Source organism: Sciurus vulgaris (assembly GCF_902686455.1).
Source record: "Sciurus vulgaris genome assembly, chromosome: 7".
Classification (NCBI taxonomy): domain Eukaryota; kingdom Metazoa; phylum Chordata; class Mammalia; order Rodentia; family Sciuridae; genus Sciurus; species Sciurus vulgaris.
Window position 1 is genome coordinate 2,637,910 of NC_136467.1, and position 18,466 is coordinate 2,656,375.

The window sequence follows — 18,466 nt, forward strand, 5'->3', positions numbered from 1 at the left end:
ACAAGAGGGCTAGCGTGTCAGTGGGAGCGTCGGAGCGGGGAAGGCCGGAGCGTGGCCAGGGAAGGCTCCCTTGAGAGTACAGCTGCGCCAGGCGCCCAGGTGGGAGGCCGCAGGCCCACCTGCCAGGACCAGGCCTCATCCAGCTGGGCTCCCTGAGACCGTGGCGGTGTGGGAGGCAAGGAGCGCCTGTCCCCTGCTCCCGAGCAGGTAAGTGGGGGGAGCACCAGAGAAGACGGCACATGGCGCCCTCAGGAAAGGCAGTCTGTCGGCTTCTCCCCAGGCCCCGAGGCAGAGAGCTCACACACTGCGTCTCCAGTGTTTCTGTGAATTCTGGGCCAGGGATAAAAAGAACTCCACCCAGATCCCAAGGCAGTTGACACTGGACTGTAAGTGTTTTTCTAGAACTTGACGGTGCTGGCCATATTTGTCACTGCAGAGCGCAGGGCACAGGTGGAGTCGAGAAGCTGCTTTTCCTCATGAGATCTACCCACAAGTCGGCAAGATAGGCCCTGGATTAGTAATGGACTTTGTAAGAAGACGAGTTGATTGCATCCGCTTAGGAATGAGCTACATTTCCCATAGAAGGGACAGAAGCTAGGAGTTTTCTTAGGCTCAGCAAAATCTTTTACAGGCAATGAGAAATACTGCAATTTTATGCACTTTGTGATGGAAATTCTGGGTTTTTTTGAGTGACTGTAATGAGTCTTCCATTTACTTTAGACAAAAAGCCCAGAATTAGCATTTCAGGCTCAGCTGATGTTAGAAAGCTGGAGATGGATGAAGCCGAGAGTGTCAAATGCTGTGCTGACCTGATGCTGACGCGCCCTTGGTCTAGACCCCTGGGGACGAGCCCGTTCGCTATCCTGCTTCAGGGAGGAAGTTGTGCGGTAGTGGCTATTCACTCTTTTGATGTTTAAAACGTGGCTCCAGCCTGTTTTCTACCGGCTGACGCGGCTCCTGGCCCCTTCAGCTGGTGTGTGGGGCCTTGCTGCTCTGCTCTTGGGATGGGGCAAGCTGTGGTCCCACGAGATGCCCGCCCCTCAGTGCCCCAGTGCTCCACACAGACACAGGCCTCACAGGTGCCTCATGAGTGTTTGATCTGAGTGGAGGAAGGACAGCGGCAGCAGACTGATGGGAAGACACACGTCAAGAGTCGTATAGCGGCTGAAATGGAAAATTCAGCTGGTCTCCAAGATGTGCCAGTGCTTGGGTGCTTGGTCCCTCCTGAAAGTGTGAATGTCGCCCAGGTAGTTTTTCTCTGAATGTCTTTTGGCAGAACACAGCCAGGTTGGCTGCTCCACCTATGTCAACGAGTGACTTCTAACTTTGCCAGGACTGAGAATCTGATCTACAGTGCTAGCTGGACGCCAGGTGGTCTTTGTGGGAATCCATGGGGCCGTGTGCTGCTGGCAAGAGGGCAGGCCCGGGACTTCCTCAGGCACCAACGGGAGCATGCTGTTATGTTCCTGGAGTCATAAACGACACAGGGAGGTTGTCTCAAGAAAGAAGGCAGCTAATGGCTTAAGCAACGGATGGCCTGTGACTTCAGATAGTTTGATCAGGGCTGCAGGTCTCTGGGCTCCGTCTCCTCCATGGCGGCTTTTCCTCCGCCATGCCAAGCATCACGTTCATCAGAGGCAGGTTCTGAGCCGTTTCCCTGGTAACAAAGCAACTTCTCCCTAAGCCACGTCTCCCTAGGCTCATTATTCTCGTTCTTTATGTTTTTTCACAAGGACAAATGGTACCCTTCTTTTTGTTTGCTTGTTTTTGCGGTGCTGGGGATCAGATCAGAGGCAGTGCGTGCTGGGTGAGCACTCTACCTCTGAGCCACACCCCTAGCCAGGGCCCGGACCCGCCCGGCTCAGAGCTGGAGGATTCTGTGAAGGCTCGGTTTGTCGTTCGCCTAATGATAGTGCTGGACGAGGGCAGAGGGTGCACGACCTGGGCCCTTCACCCTGCGTTCTGGTTGAGTTTTCATGACTCTGCTGAGGATAGTCCCGGCCACTTTAACTACAGACAGAACAGCCAAGTCTGAGGGCACGTGCGGGGCGCAGGCATCAGGAAGACCCCTGAGGCCTGGGGTGGCTCGGGGTAGGCCACAGGCCCATAGATCCCGGCACCAGACGAGGGCGAGCCCGTGCGCCTCCAGAAGCTGGGCGAGCTCACCACAGGCATGTTCCCGGGTCTTCGCCCAAGGCCGAGACCGTGGCCTCTGGTTCTCAGCAGCGCTGCTCCTGCCTGACCGGTGGGGCTGCCTTGCTGGCTGCACTCGGGAATTCCACTGGGTTCCAGCCCAGGTGAGCAGCAACCGAACACTAATGTCATCCCGCTTTCTTTTCGACTTTGCGATATGGAGGTGTGGTCTTGAACGCCTTTTCATGACCTTCTCCTTTGGGCCCTCCCTGCAAAGAAAGTGGCAAAGGACCCCCGGGAGCTCCTGGATGGAGTGAAGCAGTGGGACAGGGCCGACCTGGCTGCAGAAGATGGAGGTCAGCAGAATGCCTCCATTGCTGTGGCTTGACGCACACAGGGGGGCCCACTCGCCCCTCAGTGAGGTCAGAGGGCGGCACAGTGCCCAGCACACCCCTCAGAGTGGGGCCCTTAGACCCTCGAGACGCAGCAACAGTCGCGGCCCTGAGGGTGCGGCCTCGGGACCAAGGCTTTGGACCAAGGTGCAAGGTTCGGAGGCACAGCGGGCAGGGCGGGGCGGGCTTGTGTGGACCCCGCTCCATCCCGGCACAGAGGCAGTGGCGCTGCGCCCTGGACGAGGTTCTGGGAAGTCCCAAGTTGCCGAGGGCTCTCCTCAGACCCCTCCTACTGTCCTCTGGGGACTTCTGCTGGTGGAGGATGCAAATGATTGTTAAGTAAATGTTTAGATTGGGCAACTCTGGGTTGTGGACACCTTTTTTCCCGTAGTTCTGGGAAGCAGGACAGGGGGTCACTGCAGGATTCGAAGGAGCCCGTCTCATACAGCCAGCATGTGGCCTTGGCAAGCAGAGTCCCCAGGGCACCTCCCCAGACAGCGGGACCTGCAGACCACGAGTCTCTTCAGTGAGAACAGGGGGAACTCGCTTCTCCTTGTGCTGAAAGCCGGGCACAGGGGCCACTGCCCCTGCGTCCCCAGGATCAGAGCCCTCAGATGACTCGGGACTTGAAGCGACACAGCTTCCTGGATGTGCCGATTTGCCTGGCATCCCAGTTCAGTTTTCCTAGATCTGACCTGACCAAGTGTGGTCAGGACTTCCGAAGGTGAGATAGGCTCGCAGAGAGTTAGGTGTGGGCATCGTGCTTGGATCGCCTCCGCCTGGCCCCTGGCCCACGTCACCCTTGGCTGGAGCAGCGTGCTGCTCACCGTGTTGTTCAGATGAGTCTTTTCAGCACAGCCTGCGAGCGTCACTTAGAAAACACCTGTGATGGACTCTGAAGTCATCACCAGGGCAGGGGGCGGGTGGGCCTTCACTCAGGTGAATGTAAAATTCTCCAGAATAGGAGGAGCTCTTGCTTCTGCTTTTCTGAATGCCACTGTGGTGTCTCGACATGTTTTCTTAATTAGATTTCAACAGACTCTCGTTTTATTTGCTGTTCATTTCCTCTCTCCCTGTGGTACTGGGAATGGAGCAGGGCTCGTGGATGCTAGGCAGCTGCTCTGCCATGGAGCCCGGCCCCAGCCCTCTGGTCACGGACCCTCAAGCTGAGGCCAGTGGCTTTCTGCTCTTGTGTAATTCTTAATGCTTCTGTGGGTCCCTGTCCTGTTCCAGGGGACTGGAACAGGGTTTGGAATGTCATTGCACCTGCATTTGATGGTAACTGAAGTTCAGGCAGTTTACCTGTTTGCGTTAAAATAATGAAATCATCATGTGAAAATTGGTCCATAAGAATTGGAACTGGGTTCTGCTCTTCCTTTGATCTTTCTTGATCTACTGTGGGAGTTACTCTTATGTGTCAACTTGACCAGACCATGGGGTGCCCGGGCATTTGGTCAAATGTTTTTCTGGATGTTTCTGTGAGGATGTTTTTGGAGGAGATTAACATAAAGTCAGTGGACTCTGAGGAGAACAGCTTGCCTTCCCAGCATAGAAGGGCCTCCTCCTGTCTGTTGGAGGCCTGAATAGAACCAGGCTGAGCCCCTAGCAGGAGAGAGCTCTCCAGTGGACCACCACCGACGGACCTGAACCACGGGCTTGAGTTTTCTCGCCTCCATAGCTGCACAAGCAGTTCCTCAGGACAGTTGTCTCCACACACGCGAGCATTCTGGGGTGGTGGACGGACGCAGACCTTGCCGAAGGCGCCATCCTCTGCAGTTTGTGTGTGCACCTGCCGCCCCAGCCCCTGGGCTTTTCCACGCTGACTGCTTCTGGGCCTCCTTACTGGGCAAAGCAGCTCTGGCACAAGCCTCCATGTGGGGCTTCCGGATGGCCCTAACTTTCAGGTAGAAGGGTGCACTCAGACATGGACGCTGCTCCCAGCCTAGCAGCAGAGGTGGGAACCCAGGTGTGTGGTGATCAAGGAGCCTGGTGTCTAGCCTCTGCGTCAGGCTCTCTCCAGGGACACTTGGCCACCTGATGCTGCACCAACCTTTACAGCAGAGTTGCGGTGCTTCCTCCGGAAGTACTGAGTACGAGGCTGACCTGCTGCCTGTCACCCCAGACATTCAGGGTGTGTTTTGTACAAGGCAGACGTTCTTTTGCATGATCACACGTGACTCTGTGCATCGAGAAGTTGACCCCGCACACCCTGCACCCATCCCTAACCTCCTTCTGTTCCCGCCAGTTGCTCAGTAATGCCCAGCCAGCCAGAGCACAAGGGGGGTCCCGCGTGGTGGAGGCTGCAGAGCCTGCGGCCTCCCTCCAGTGTGCCTGGGGACTCCCGCGTTCAGGGCCTCCACCTGTGCCCGCTGGCAGCTGAGCTCCCCCAGCGAGTCCCAGGGCAGGCTCCTAGTGGACTGGAGGCTGCGCTTCCCTGGCGCGCCCTGCCAGGCGCTTGGCCTGCGTGGCTAGCTTCTCCGCTGCTTTCTCCTTGTAACTAACGAGCAGTGTAAATGCCCCTCTGCTTCCCACGTGTTCGTTTGGCGTACGTCAGTGTGGAGCCGGGCTTCCTGATTCACTCCACGAGTGAGGTCCACTCCTTTACCGTGGCTCAAGGGCACCGAGGGTCAGTGTGAGGCCCCCAGCTGGCACCCATGCCACACCTCTGTTCCAACACAGTCCAACCTCACACCCCGCTTTCCTAGGAGAGAAGGCCCATTCTGCATACTTGTGGCTGACTGCACCCAGGTCTCCACGGGCTCACGCTGGCAGACCCTGAGTCTGACTGGTACTTCGAGTTCTGACCTAGAAGCAGGGACACTCTGGTTTCTCGCCATCTCTGTTCATGCCTTTCTTTAACGCTGTTCCCTCGGCCTCGACACCTTTGCTCATCTCACCAACCAGGCTGTCTTGCCTGCTGCCATCCCCACGTGGGTGAGTCCCCTGCGTGGGCTCCCACCCTTTGCTTCCTTCATCCTCCACCCCTGCCGGTGGCTGGCATGCCAGGAGAGAGGGAGGCAGGGAGGATGGCACACCCTTGAGAGTCAGATGCTTTCCTCTTCAGTCTTCTATGCCCATTTGCACACGGCCTTACTTACCACAGTTCTTACAGAAGATGTGAGATGCAAGCAGGGAGACCAAAGAGAGCAAGACACCTGCCTGGCTTTAGGAAAGGTGTCCTGGGAGCCAACGCCCAGGCAACTGCATCCCAGTTACCTGAGCAATGGCCCTGTGGAGGGCTTCCTAGGTGCGGGCAGAGGACCCCTGGGCATTCCCCCTGCCCCTCCGGCAGGAAGACATCAGCTGATCCTTGGCCTAGGAGGCAACAGGTCCCACCATGGGTAGCATCAGTTCTGGGATGCGAAGCATCTTTTCTGGGGGCTGAACTGTCCCCTCCACTGCAGAGCCAGAGTGGCCTTCCTATGTCAGCAATGCTGAATGACACCTTTTACAAGTAGCTTGTCCCATCTCCCATGTTTGGTGCTGAAAGCACATCCTGGCTCCCTGGAAGCCCCACCCCAGGGAAGAGGGACACAGCTCTGCAGGTAGCCCAGAGGGCAGGGAGGGAGCATGCATGGAGAGGCTGAGCAAGCGGGTCATGTCCCTCCTTAAGAGCTGACCGGAGGGAAGTGTCCTTGAGCTACAGAGAGAAACCACGCTGCTGCACCTGCCTGGTACTGCAAGAGCTGGAGCAGCAGAGCGAAGCTGCAGCCGTGTCGGCCAGGCCCTGGATCCCGGCCCCTGAACGTGCGGAGCACCCTGGCCCCCAAGACGGCTTCCTCTCAGAGTCCATATGCAGACGTGAGAGGGAGGCCATGTGTGCTTCAAGCTCCTTCCTCCTCCACCTTGCAGGGCGTCTCCGCGTGCACGGTGAAGGCCGGTAGTCCTGCGGTTTGTGCGCCTTCTCCCGTTGGTCTCACTCACCACATGTCAGTGGGGGGCGCTCTGACTCCTTGGGTGTCACTGACAGGACTGCGCACGTGCCCGAGGGCCTGCAGCCTGGCCAGGCAGCCCTGGGCTCAGGCTCCGCCCTGCCACCAGCACTGTGAGTGGCTGGGTGGGCCAGGCCGACCAGAGCAGCCACAGCGCTGCTGCGCCCCATCCCTAGGACCCTCTGAGCCTCGGCTCAGGAAGCCAGTCTTCACTGGCCAGTGCCAAGAGCAGGGCTCCGGCAGAGGTGCGTCCAGAGCAGCGGGGGAGGCGACAGGCACCTCCAGGGCCATTTCCTTCCTGAGTCAGCAGCCAGAGGCGGCCTGTGTCCTGAGGGCTCAGAGAGCTCATGGGGCACCTGTGGACGGTGGTCTCGCCAGGGCAGGGTTAGGGTTAGGGTTAGGGTTAGGGTGATTTTGCATTACTAAGTCATTTTGCATGAATCCTATAATTTCGTGGTTGGTGTGTTTCCAGGCTTCCTCAAGTGCCAGCTGCAAGGGGAGGAAAGATGGACCTGGTGGCCATGAGCTGGCCCTGGGGATGCTGTGGGTTGGGAGGGCGGGCTGGGCCTTGGGTGGGTGGCAGTGAGCAAGGACACGAACAGGGCATGAGTGGGCGCCTGCCAGGGGACCTGCAGCCCACGGCCGCAGTGGGTTTGGGAGTAAGAGTGGTAAGCCGGGTAGCCCAGGGGAAAGAGCCCCAATGACAGGTGGCAAGCTAGCCAAAGTCTGCAGGCAGCAGCAGGACCAGGCAGGCTGAGAGCTGTGACGGCGTGGGGGATGGACGCTGAGTGCCGAGTGTCCAGGGGCTACAGAGGAGGGCGGCCAGGATAGCAGCCAAGGACTTGGGCCTGGACGTGTGGGAGGCACAGGAAGGGCAGATGCGGGCACAGACACCACTCAGAACCCACTCCTACACCAGCTGAGTGGGAGGAGAGTGGCTGCCAGGCGGCTCTGGGAAGGCCGGGAAGGCCGGGAGGACAGGCACCGTGGGCAGAAGACACTCTGGGACTCCTAGTGGGATTTCCTCCTAGAGGAAAATCATCTCATGGTCCCACGGGCCCTGAGGAAGCGAGCCCAGGACCCGGAGGGGAGACCTGCACCTGTCCACACGGAGCTCCACCTGTCCCGCACGCCTGTGGGCGGCTCCTGCAGGGCTGCCATTCCCAGCTGCTCCATGGCTGCTCCAGGCAGTGCTCACACCTCCGTCCAGCCTGGCCCTCGGTCCGCCCCCCGGGTCTCCCCTTCATTCAACAAGTGCTCACAGCCTCTCGAGGAGGACCAGCGGCCTGGGGCTGAGCTTCCCATGGTGTGGGACACACAGACAGACACCTGCGTGGAGGGAGACTGGAGCCGAGTCCCCTGGAAAGACGGGGTCCTGAGCGACAGCTCTGGGGAGAAGACGGCTTCGTCCATGGTCAGGTGGAGAAGAGGGAGCTCTGCCCCCGAGCAGCCTCCCAGCTCCAGGGCGAGGGCTGCAGATTCAGGACGTGTCCCTTCTGGGGGCAGGCGAGGACCTCAGGAGCTCAGCACCCCCTCTTTCACTCCTGTCTTGGGCTGGTGAGTCAGGTCACGGTGGCCGGCAGGTGTCTTTGGCCTCAGGGGGAAGAAGACACCAGGCACGTCCAGGTCAGGCCATCCTGTGCTGTGGCCCCAGACACAACGGTGCTCAAATGCTCAGTGGCTCTGCAGGGACTCTGGCCCCAGGTCAGGGCAGCACAGGAGATGGACAATGTGAAGACGGCCAGTCTCTTCGTCCTGCTCCAGTCCCCCATGGGACGCCTGCAGGTCCACGTGAAGGGTCAGCGTCTTCAGCCAACGCGGCTGCAGGTCCCCGAAGAGTGGCCTGGGCCACGTATCACCACAACCCACACGTCAGAGGTGTGGTCTGCAGCAAAGCCTGCGGAGCTAACACTGCATTGCCCACCGTGTGACCTCAGAGTTAGTGGCTTCGGGGTCAACTCAACAAGTGATGTGGGGACACTGCCCCGGGCACAGGCGGCTGGCAGAGCACGTGGGCAGGTCTGCGCCTGGTTCTTCTCATGTGTTCTCTTCCGTTCTGGAGCAGACAGTCCACCCCTGCGGCTGCCTCTGTGGCTTTCATGACAGTGTTTGGACGTCTCCACACAGCACCCCACCCACCTGGCTCCCCAGGCTCCCCTGCTGTGGGTTTCACGGGTGCCTGGTGGCAGAACACAGGGGCTGTGCCTGGGGCCGAACCCCTCACACCTGCAAGGATACCCAGCAGTGCAGCGCTATGCGGTGGCCCCTGCCCACTGTGGCCAGGCTGTGAAGCCCAGGCAGCCCCTCCCGGCTTCTTCATCTCAGTGCTGGGCATTGTGGCCTGGGGGCTCAGCCCTGTGGCAGGGCCAGGCTGGCCCAGCTCAGCCCGACACCAGCTGCATGCAGGGCCTTGCACAGCAGCCTCGCCTTCCCACGTTTGCCTTGCGGGCCAGCTGCATGGCTGGCTCTGAGCTGCAGCATCGGGCAGCCAGAAGGCCTGTGGACTTGGGCCGGCTTTCTTAGCGGGGGCAGTTGGAGGCTGCTTGATGGTTCTAACATTCAAGGACCAAGCAGCCCACATTTTTCACCCGTAAATTACATCCCAGCTGACGCCGGTGCCTGGGACTTACCCGGCATCCTTTGCCCTGCACACTCCAACTGCTGAGCTGTTCTCAGCTGCTGCCACTGTGTGAGTCTGCAGAGAGCTGCCAGACGGGCCCTGGCTGGTGCTTGTTGCCTGCCTCGCAGGCTCCTGCTGTCTTCCTGGCTTCCTTCTGTGCCTGGAGGCTGGCCAGCCCCTGCTGTTGGCTCTTCAGAGCAGAGGACTCCCGCCTGACTCCAAGGGGATCTTGCAGCAGGATCCAAAGTGTCCCCTGCATGCAAGCCAGGCTCCCTGGTGGCTTGATCCTGGCAGCCGACCTGGGAGACAGGCTGAAGAGGAATCTGCTGAGCAGGAATCAGCCTCCTGGGCCTGCATCAGGCCACCAGACCTGCTGACGAGGCCTTGGTGGGTCACTGCTCTGCCCCCTCCCCTTCGGACAGTCCCGACTACACCCCATACCGTCACGGCCACAGTGAGAGGGGCGCACTCTCTGGGGTGTCTTCTCAGAGAACACTGACCCTTCTGCGCTCCACCCTCCCGATCTTCTCCCAGAGGCCCCACCTCCTCGCAGGAGGGGGTCCAAGGGCTGCCCGCACCTCGGGGTACCACTGTGACCAGCGGCCTGGGGCCTGGTGGCGAATGTGGAAGGTTTTATAAACTGCAAAGTCCGACGTGCAGCTCGAACATTCAGCCAGGCCAGAAAGGCCAGGAGCCCTCGGTCAGCTCTGCTCAGCGTTTATCAGGATCTGTAGCTCTGGGCACTGGAGACAGAAGGAAGGTCATGGTCTCCTGCCTGGAGCAGATCCCGGCACACCTCTTCCCACTGCTTCCGGGCTCCTCTGTGGACTTCCCTTTGTCAGGCGCCCTCCCCATGGCTGTGTTTTCCCCACTGAGACACGGCAGGGCTGTCCAGGCGGAGGCCTGCTAGCGCAGCGGCCTGCATTGCCAGAACTCGAGCGGGACCTTGAGCGGGAACACAGGGCTTCACTGTCTCGACCCCTGGCTGTTCCGACCTCGCTCCACACAGTTCTGTCAGCCTCCTCCTTCAGGCCGCAGGAGATCAGCCGTCGCCACTGACCTTGGCGTTTTAAACATGCTTTTCACTACAATGGAACAGTTGGCTATGGAAGAATGCTTGGGAAACACAAGTAGGTCTGAGGAAGGAGCAAGATTCAGCCGTGACCCGCAGTGCACAGGACTTCTCCCCTGGCCCCCGCCCCGGCCTCCGTCTCTACCGCACATTTGCACCTTAAAATTACCTGGGGAGCTTAAAAAAATCGCCCCTCCCTGGGCTCCACCCCAGACCAATCACATCAGACCCTGGGAAGCCCGGCACAGGATTGTAAGCTCTCCAAGGATCTGGCCACTGGCTGGCTCAGGGGGCCTTTTGATTCAAAGGTTTCCTTACAGCCTTTATCTAGATCCAAACAGCTACCTTCAAAAAATAGCAATTTCAAACAAGCAAAGTTCGAAGACTCTTCTAGCAGACAATCGTTCGCCCACCACCTCAGATCTGGACGCTGGATCCTCGGGCACAGCTCCCGCTGAGGAAGGAGAAGCTCCCACAGGGAGACGCCAGGCTGGCTGGAGGGCAGAGGGAGCTGGAGGTTCTGGTGCACCAGCATTGTGCCCTGAGCTGAAGCTGCACCCCAGCCGCCCAGAGAACACGCAGGCTCCACGGCCACAGGGGGGACACACAGGCGCTATGGCCACAGGGGGGACACACAGGTGCCATGAACACAGGAGGGACACACAGGCTCCATGGCCGCAGGAAGAACATGCAGTGCCATGGCCACAGCGGGGACACTGGCAAGGTCGTTGGGCCCACACCAGCCTCCTGGGTCTGCCAGCAGCATGCCACAGCCACAAGTGCCACAGCCCGTTGTCCCTGTGGTGTCCCTGTCCACTGACTGATCCCACGAGTCTGGTCATGTGTCTGTCCACGTCCACCCCTCTATCCAGCCTCCCTTCTCATTTTTGACCAATTTCAAACTAAGTTACAGATGTCACTGTGCTTTACCAAGTTTATTATGATCCTCCACTGGATTCCGGCATCTGTGTCCGTTCTTACTTTCAGTGTGGTTCAGACTCAGTGAACGCTCAGCTCACACAGACCGTGTGGACTCTGCTCAGGCAGGACACTGCACACCAGGGACCCAAGCTCAGGAATACGCTTGCCCGAGGGTCACCAGGTCACTATCAAGGACAGCACTCGGGACCTGCCACGGAGGAGATGCAAAGGGTCAGGGGCCGGGAGGCCTGGGGACCTCCGTGTTCTCCCCAGGACTCTGTTACCATGGGCCCAGGGCTTCTTTAGTCCAGGGCTCACTCCCTCGTGTTGTGAAGGCAGAACCCCTTTGAGGAGAACCAGAGGGAAGCTAAGTGCTGCCCTGGGCAGGTGCAGCCGAGGGCCTGAGCAAGCAGAGTGGGCTTCAGGCCGCGTGGCACTGCAGGCAGCTGGGCAGGCTGTGCACAGGGCAGAGCCCGAGGCCCCCAGCACCCGAGCTCCTCCAGTTGTGCAGTGTAATACCAGTACAGCGGTCCACAGCGGCCATGCAGGAATACAGTAAAGGCTCCAGAAGAGCCGACAGGGATAGACCAATGGACACACAGCTGATTATGATATACGAGCCCCCACGCTGCAGACATATCTGATCCTCAGGACAGCGCAGTGAGACTGGCCGAGGTCGCAGCTCGCCCTCCCTCCTGACAGAGCTGGCGTCCCATCCCTGACGCGCTGCAGGTGGGAATGGCTGCAATTGCAGGTAGGCTGCAATGGCAGCCCTGAGAACTCTGCTCCCAAGCAGGCACCTCCGCTTGGCACTGTCCAGCTGCGTGCAGCTCCCGTGGTTTGGCATGCCCTTCCTTCCTGCAGTGGCTTGATGCTGTATGTCCCCAGAGGCTTGTTCCTAGGATGGAGCACTGGGAGGCCGGGCTCCGGGGGTCCCTAGGTCACTGGGGGCACCCACTTGGAGGGGCCCCAGCCCCTCCTCTTCCTCTCCTCTGGTCTCCCAGCTGCCGTAAGGTAGCCCGCCACAAGGGGCTGCCTCACCACAGGCCCTAAAGCATCAGGGCCAGTTGACCCAGGACGGACCCCTCCAAATCTGTGGGTCAAAACAGACCCTTGCTCAGCTGATCAGCTCAGGATCGACGTGGCGGTGGAAGCTGAGAGCCACATACCCCAGGGCTGTGCCTGCGTTGCGGGTTATAATGCAAGTCCTCTGACTTCTATGGAGGAGACGGACACTCAGAGAAAGGAAGTCCACTGGCCCAGGTCCCGCAAAGAAGCCATCCTAGAGCCAAGTGCAGAAGGCTGGGCTTTCTCCCCAAGCCCAGGCCTCCCACCACTGGACCCGCCCACTCAGTTCCTGGCCTCCTCACGCTTGATCTTAGGGAGCGAGTGTCCTGTCCCTCCACTCTGGCTGGGCTCGGGCTCAGCTACACCTCAGCTACTGCTTTTCAGTCCTCTTGAGGTTCTTCCTCACGGCTGCCCGGCCGTATGTGCTTTGGTCTCCTCAGAGACGGCAGATCTGCCTTTTCAGAACCAGGCTACGGCGAGCCTGGGCCTCTGAGCTGCTTGTCAGGCCTGTGTTGTCCCCTAAGCCACACTGCCTCCTGACTTCCCAGAATGTCTAGCTCAGACGAAGATGCTCTTTGGACAGATGGTTAATTAAAATATAGTAGAAAACATTAAAAGTGTTACAGACACAATGTAGGGATAATGCTTAAATTTCATGCTCAGAAAGACTCCTGGATTCCAATATGGATAAAGGTAGAAGTTTCTGTTCCTAAGCAAAAAGGAGAGGGAAGAGTTCATAAATACATTAATACTACAGAAGATGTTGACTTGTTCCTTTATTTCATGAGTTATACTACGTGTATCATTTAAAAGTAATACTTAGGCAGATTGCTCACTGTCAGGCGCCTATCATCCACCATTTGCCTGCCTCTCACCTGTCCATCGCCTGCCTTACACCTATCCATCACCCAACGCACGAGGTTCACCTCCCCATCGTCCGACAGCAGTCAGCACACTGATCGCCGACCACAAGTGGAGCACCAGCTACCTGCTGTTGCCTGGAAGTTCACTGTCACAGTACCTGCAGGTTTGATTACACGTGGCTGCCGCCATTTTGAGACAACAGCCAGGCCCCATAGGACCCCTGGCCAGACTGACTGAGCTCCGTCTCCAGGATCCCTCAGCCCAACCAATCACTCCCTGCCTCTGGGGCCCTCACATTGACTGACTGCTCCCTGCTGCCAGGACCCCCAGACCAACGGACTGCACCCTATCACCAGGACCCCAGACCAACTGATTGCACCCGGCCTCCAGGATCCCACAACCACACCAAACACACCCGACCTCCAGGACCTCTGCCTGACCAACCGCATCCCACCTCCAGGACCTCCAGCTGACCACGTCCACACCCTGAGCTGCAGCTCCCCAGTTGCCAACACATTTAGAAGCCAGAGTGGCCATCTTGGATAATCCTGGAAGCCATAGCTCCGATCTTCGGGTGGGGCAAATCCCATCCTGAGATGCCTGCTGGAGGCTTGAAGCTCACTGTGAGGTACCTCTCATGCATCAGGCTACTGAACCCTGGGAGGTTTCATTACTATATGACTGTTATACTGTAGATTTTCTTTTTGCTCCTTATTGAAAAATTTTAAGTTTTTATTTCTTTACTTTTCTTGTTCTCTTTTCCTTTTGGTTACCTGTTCCCTCAGAGTCTCTTTCTCCCTCTTTTGCATGCTAACGTCCAATTTCTTTTGATTACACTCTCACCCTTTCTATTATCTAGAACTTCTGTATATTCTTTTCTTATCCCATTAACAGCCACATTCTACATCCCTCTGTATCCTCTTTGTCCTCCATTAGAAACTGCAGACCTTATTGCAAATCTGTTTGTTTTACTGAAGATAATATTTGAACTCATTCTGTTTATTATGACAATTTTGTTATTGTCCTCATAGGGGCTATTTAGTCTAGGATTGCATAGTGTCTGAATTGGGCACTGCTAATATTGATCTCCCCTTAAAGAAAGGGTTGTGGAAACCTATAGGGCCACTATAAGCCTATAGGGGGAAATCTGAAATACCCCAGATCTGCACTGCTAGAGGGGAAAATACATGAACAACATGAAAAAACAAGGGAAGAAAATGATCCAAACAAATCTAGATTCTATATTAATAGAACCCAATGACAGTATGTTAGAAGAAATGTCAGAAAATGACTTCAGATTATACATGATTAAGATGATTCATGAAGCAAAGGATGAGATAAGTGAGCAAATGCAGATGATGAATGATAATACCAATAAGCTGAAAGAGCAACTGCAGGAAGCAAAAGATCATTTCAACAAAGAGATGGAGATTCAAAAAAAAAAAAACGGAAATCCTTGAAATGAAGGAAACAATAAACCAAATAAAAAACTCAATGGAAAGCATCACAAACAGACTAGACCACTTGGAAGACAGAACCTCAGACAATGAAGACAAAATATTTAATCTTGAAAATAAAGTTGCCCAAACAGAGAAGATAGTAAGAAATCATGAACAGAATCTCCAAGAACTATGGGACATCATGAAAAGACCAAATTGAAGAATTACTGGGATTGAGGAAGGCACAGAGATACAAACCAAAGGAATGAACAACCTATTCAATGAAATAATATCAGAAAATTTCCCAAACCTGAAGAATGAAATGGAAAATCAAATACAAGAGGCTTACAGAACACCAAATGCACAGAATCACAACAGATCCACACCAAGGCACATTATAATGAAAATGCCTAACATTCAAAATAAAGATAGGATTTTGAAGGCCACGAGAGAAAAGGATCAGATTACATATAGGGGGAGACCAATACAGATAGCAGCCGACTTCTCAACCCAGACTCTAAAAGCTAGAAGAGCCTGGAACAACATATTTCAAGCTCTGAAAGAACATGGTTGCCAACCAAGAATCCTATACCCAGCAAAACTAACCTTCAGATTTGAAGATGAAATAAAATCCTTCCATGATAAACAAAAGTTAAAAGAATTTACAAATAGAAAGCCTGCACTACAGAATGTTCTCAACAAAATATTCCAGGAGGAGGAAATGAAGAACAACAATGGAGGTCATCAAAGGGAGGAACTACCTTAGAGAAAATCCACTCAAAGGAGAAACTGAGCCAACTTAAAAACCAAAAATAAGCCAAATGACTGGGAATACAAATCATATCTCAATAATAACCCTGAACATTAATGGCATAAACTCATCAATCAAAAGACATAGACTGGCAGAATTCATTAAAAAAAAGACCCAACAATATGCTGCCTGCAAGAGACTCATCTCACAGAAAAAGACATCCACAGAATAAAGGTGAAAGGATGGGAAAAAACCTACCACGCACATGGACCCAGTAAAAAAGCAGGGGTTTCCATCCTTATATCAGATAAAGTGGACTTCAAGCCAAAGTTAGTCAGAAGGGATAAAGAAGGACATTTCATACTGTTTAAGGGAACCATAAATCAGGAAGACATAATGATAGTAAATATTTATGCCCCAAACAATGGTGCATCCCTGTACATCAAACAAATCCTTCTCAATTTCAAGAATCACATAGACCACAACACAATAATTCTGGGTAACTTTAACGCACCGCTGTCACCAATAGATAGATCTTCCAAACAAAATCCAACCAAGGAAACCATAGAACTCAATAACACAATCAATAACCTAGAATTAATAGACATATATAGAATATTCCATCCATCAACAAGCGGATACACGTTCTTCTCAGCAGCACATGGAACCTTCTCCAAAATAGACCATGTGTTATGCCACAAAGCAGCCCTTAGGAAATGCAAAAAAATAGAGATACTGCCTTGTGTTCTATCTGATCATAATGGACTGAGAATAGAAATCAATGACAAAATAAAAAAAAAGAAAATTACTCCAACACTTTGAGACTAAATAATATGCTATTGAATGAAACATGGATAACAAAAAACATCAAGGAGATTAAAAAATTCTTAGAGGTCAATGAGAACAATGATACAACATATCAAAATCTCTGGGACACTATGAAAGTGGTACTAAGAGGAAAATTCATTGCATGGAGCGCATTCCAGAAAAGAATGAAAAGTCAACAATTAAATGACCTAACATTACAGCTCAAAGCCCTAGAAAAAGAAGAACAGAATAACAGCAAAAGTAGCAGAAGACAGGAAATAATTAAAATCAGAGCTGAAATCAATGAAATTGAAACAAAAGAAACTATTCAAAAAACTGACAAAACAAAAAGTTGGTTCTTTGAGAAAGTAAACAAAATAGATAAACCCTTAGCCACACTAACAAAGAGAAGGAGAGAGAAGACTCAAATTACTAAAATACGTGATGCAAAAGGAAATATCATGACAGACACCACTGAGATAAAGAACATAATGAGAAGCTACTTTGAAAATCTGTATTCCAACAAAATAGAAACTACCAAAGACATTGACAAATTTCTAGAGACATATGCTCCTCCCAAACTGAACTAGGAGGATATACACAATTTCACAGATCAATATCAAGCAACAAAATAGAAGAAGCCATTAAAAACATACCATCCAAGAAAAGCCCAGGACCAGCCAAATTCTACAAGACCTTCAAAGAAGAATTCATTCCAATACTTCTCAAAGTGTTCCAGGAAATAGAAAAGGAGGGTACCCTACCAAACTCATTCTATGAAGCTAATATCACCCTCATACCCAAACCAGGAAAAGACATATGAAGGAAAGAAAATTTTAGACCAATATCCTTGATGAATATAGATGCAAAGATCCTTAACAAAATATTGGCAAACTGTATCCAAAAACATATTAAGAAAATCGTGCACCATGATGAAGTGGGGTTCATCCCTGGAATGCAAGGATGGTTCAACATCCGTAAATCAATAAACATAATCCATCATGTCAATAGACTTAAGGATAAGAATCATATGGTTATTTCAATAGATGCAGAAAAAGTGTTCAACAAAATACAACACCCCTTCATGCTCAAAACACTAGAAAAAAGAGGGATAGTAGGAACATACCTGAACATTGTAAAGGTTATTTATGCTAAGCCCATGGCCAACATCATTCTTAATGGAGAAAAACTGAAAGCATTCCCTTTAAAAATAGGAACAAGACAGGGATGTCCTCTTTCACCACTTCTATTCAACATTGTCCTCAAAACTCTAATTAGGCCAGAGCAATTAGGCAGACCAAAGAAATTAAAGGGATAGGAATAGAAAAAGAGGAAGTTAAGCTGTCACTATTTGCTGATGACATGATTCTATATTTAGACGATCCAAAAAACTCCTCCAGAAAACTTCTAGACCTCATCAATGAATTCAGCAAAATAGCAGGCTATAAAATCAACACGCATAAATCTGAAGCATTTTTATACACAAGCAACAAAACAGCTGAAAGGAAAATGAGGAAAACAACTCCATTTACAATAGCCTCAAAAAGTAAAAAAATAAAATACTTGGGAATCAATCTAACCAAAGAGGTAAAAGATCTCTACAATGAAAACTACAAAACATTGAAGAAAGAAATTGAGGAAGACCTTAGAAGATGGAAAGATCTCCCATGTTCTTGAATAGGCAGAATTAATATTGTAAAAATGGCCATACTACCTAAAGTGCTATACAGATTCAATGCAATTCCAATTAAAATCCCAATGATGTACCTTACAGAAATAGAGCAAGCAATCATGAAATTCATCTGGAAGAACAAGAAACCCAGAATACCTAAAGCAATCCTTACCAGGAAGAATGAAACAGGGGGTATTGCAATACCAGAACTTCAACTATACTACAGAGCAATAGTAACAAAAACAGCATGGTATTGGCACCAAAATAGACAGGAAGATCAATGGTACAGTATAGAGGACACAGACACAAACCCAAATAAATACAATTTTCTCATACTAGACAAAGGTGCCAAAAATATGCAATGGAGAAAAGATAGCCTCTTCAACAAATGGTGCTGGGAAAACTGGAAATCCATATGCAACAGAATGAAACTAAACCCCTATCTCTCACCCTGCACAAAAATCAACTCACAATGTATCAAGGACCTCAGAATCAGACCAGAGAGCCTGCATCTTATAGAAGAAAAAGTAGGTCCAAATCTTCACCTTGTTGGTCTAGGATCAGACTTCCTTAACAGGACTCCCATAGCACAAGAAATAAAAGCTAGAATCAACAACTGGGATAGATTCAAATTAAATAGCTTTCTCTCAGCAATGGAAACTATCAGCAATGCAAAGAGAGAGCCTACAGAGTGGGAGAATAGCTTTGCCACTCATACTTCAGATAGAGCACTAATTTCCAGAATATAGAAAGAACTCAAAAAACTCTACACCAAGAATACAAATAACCCAATCA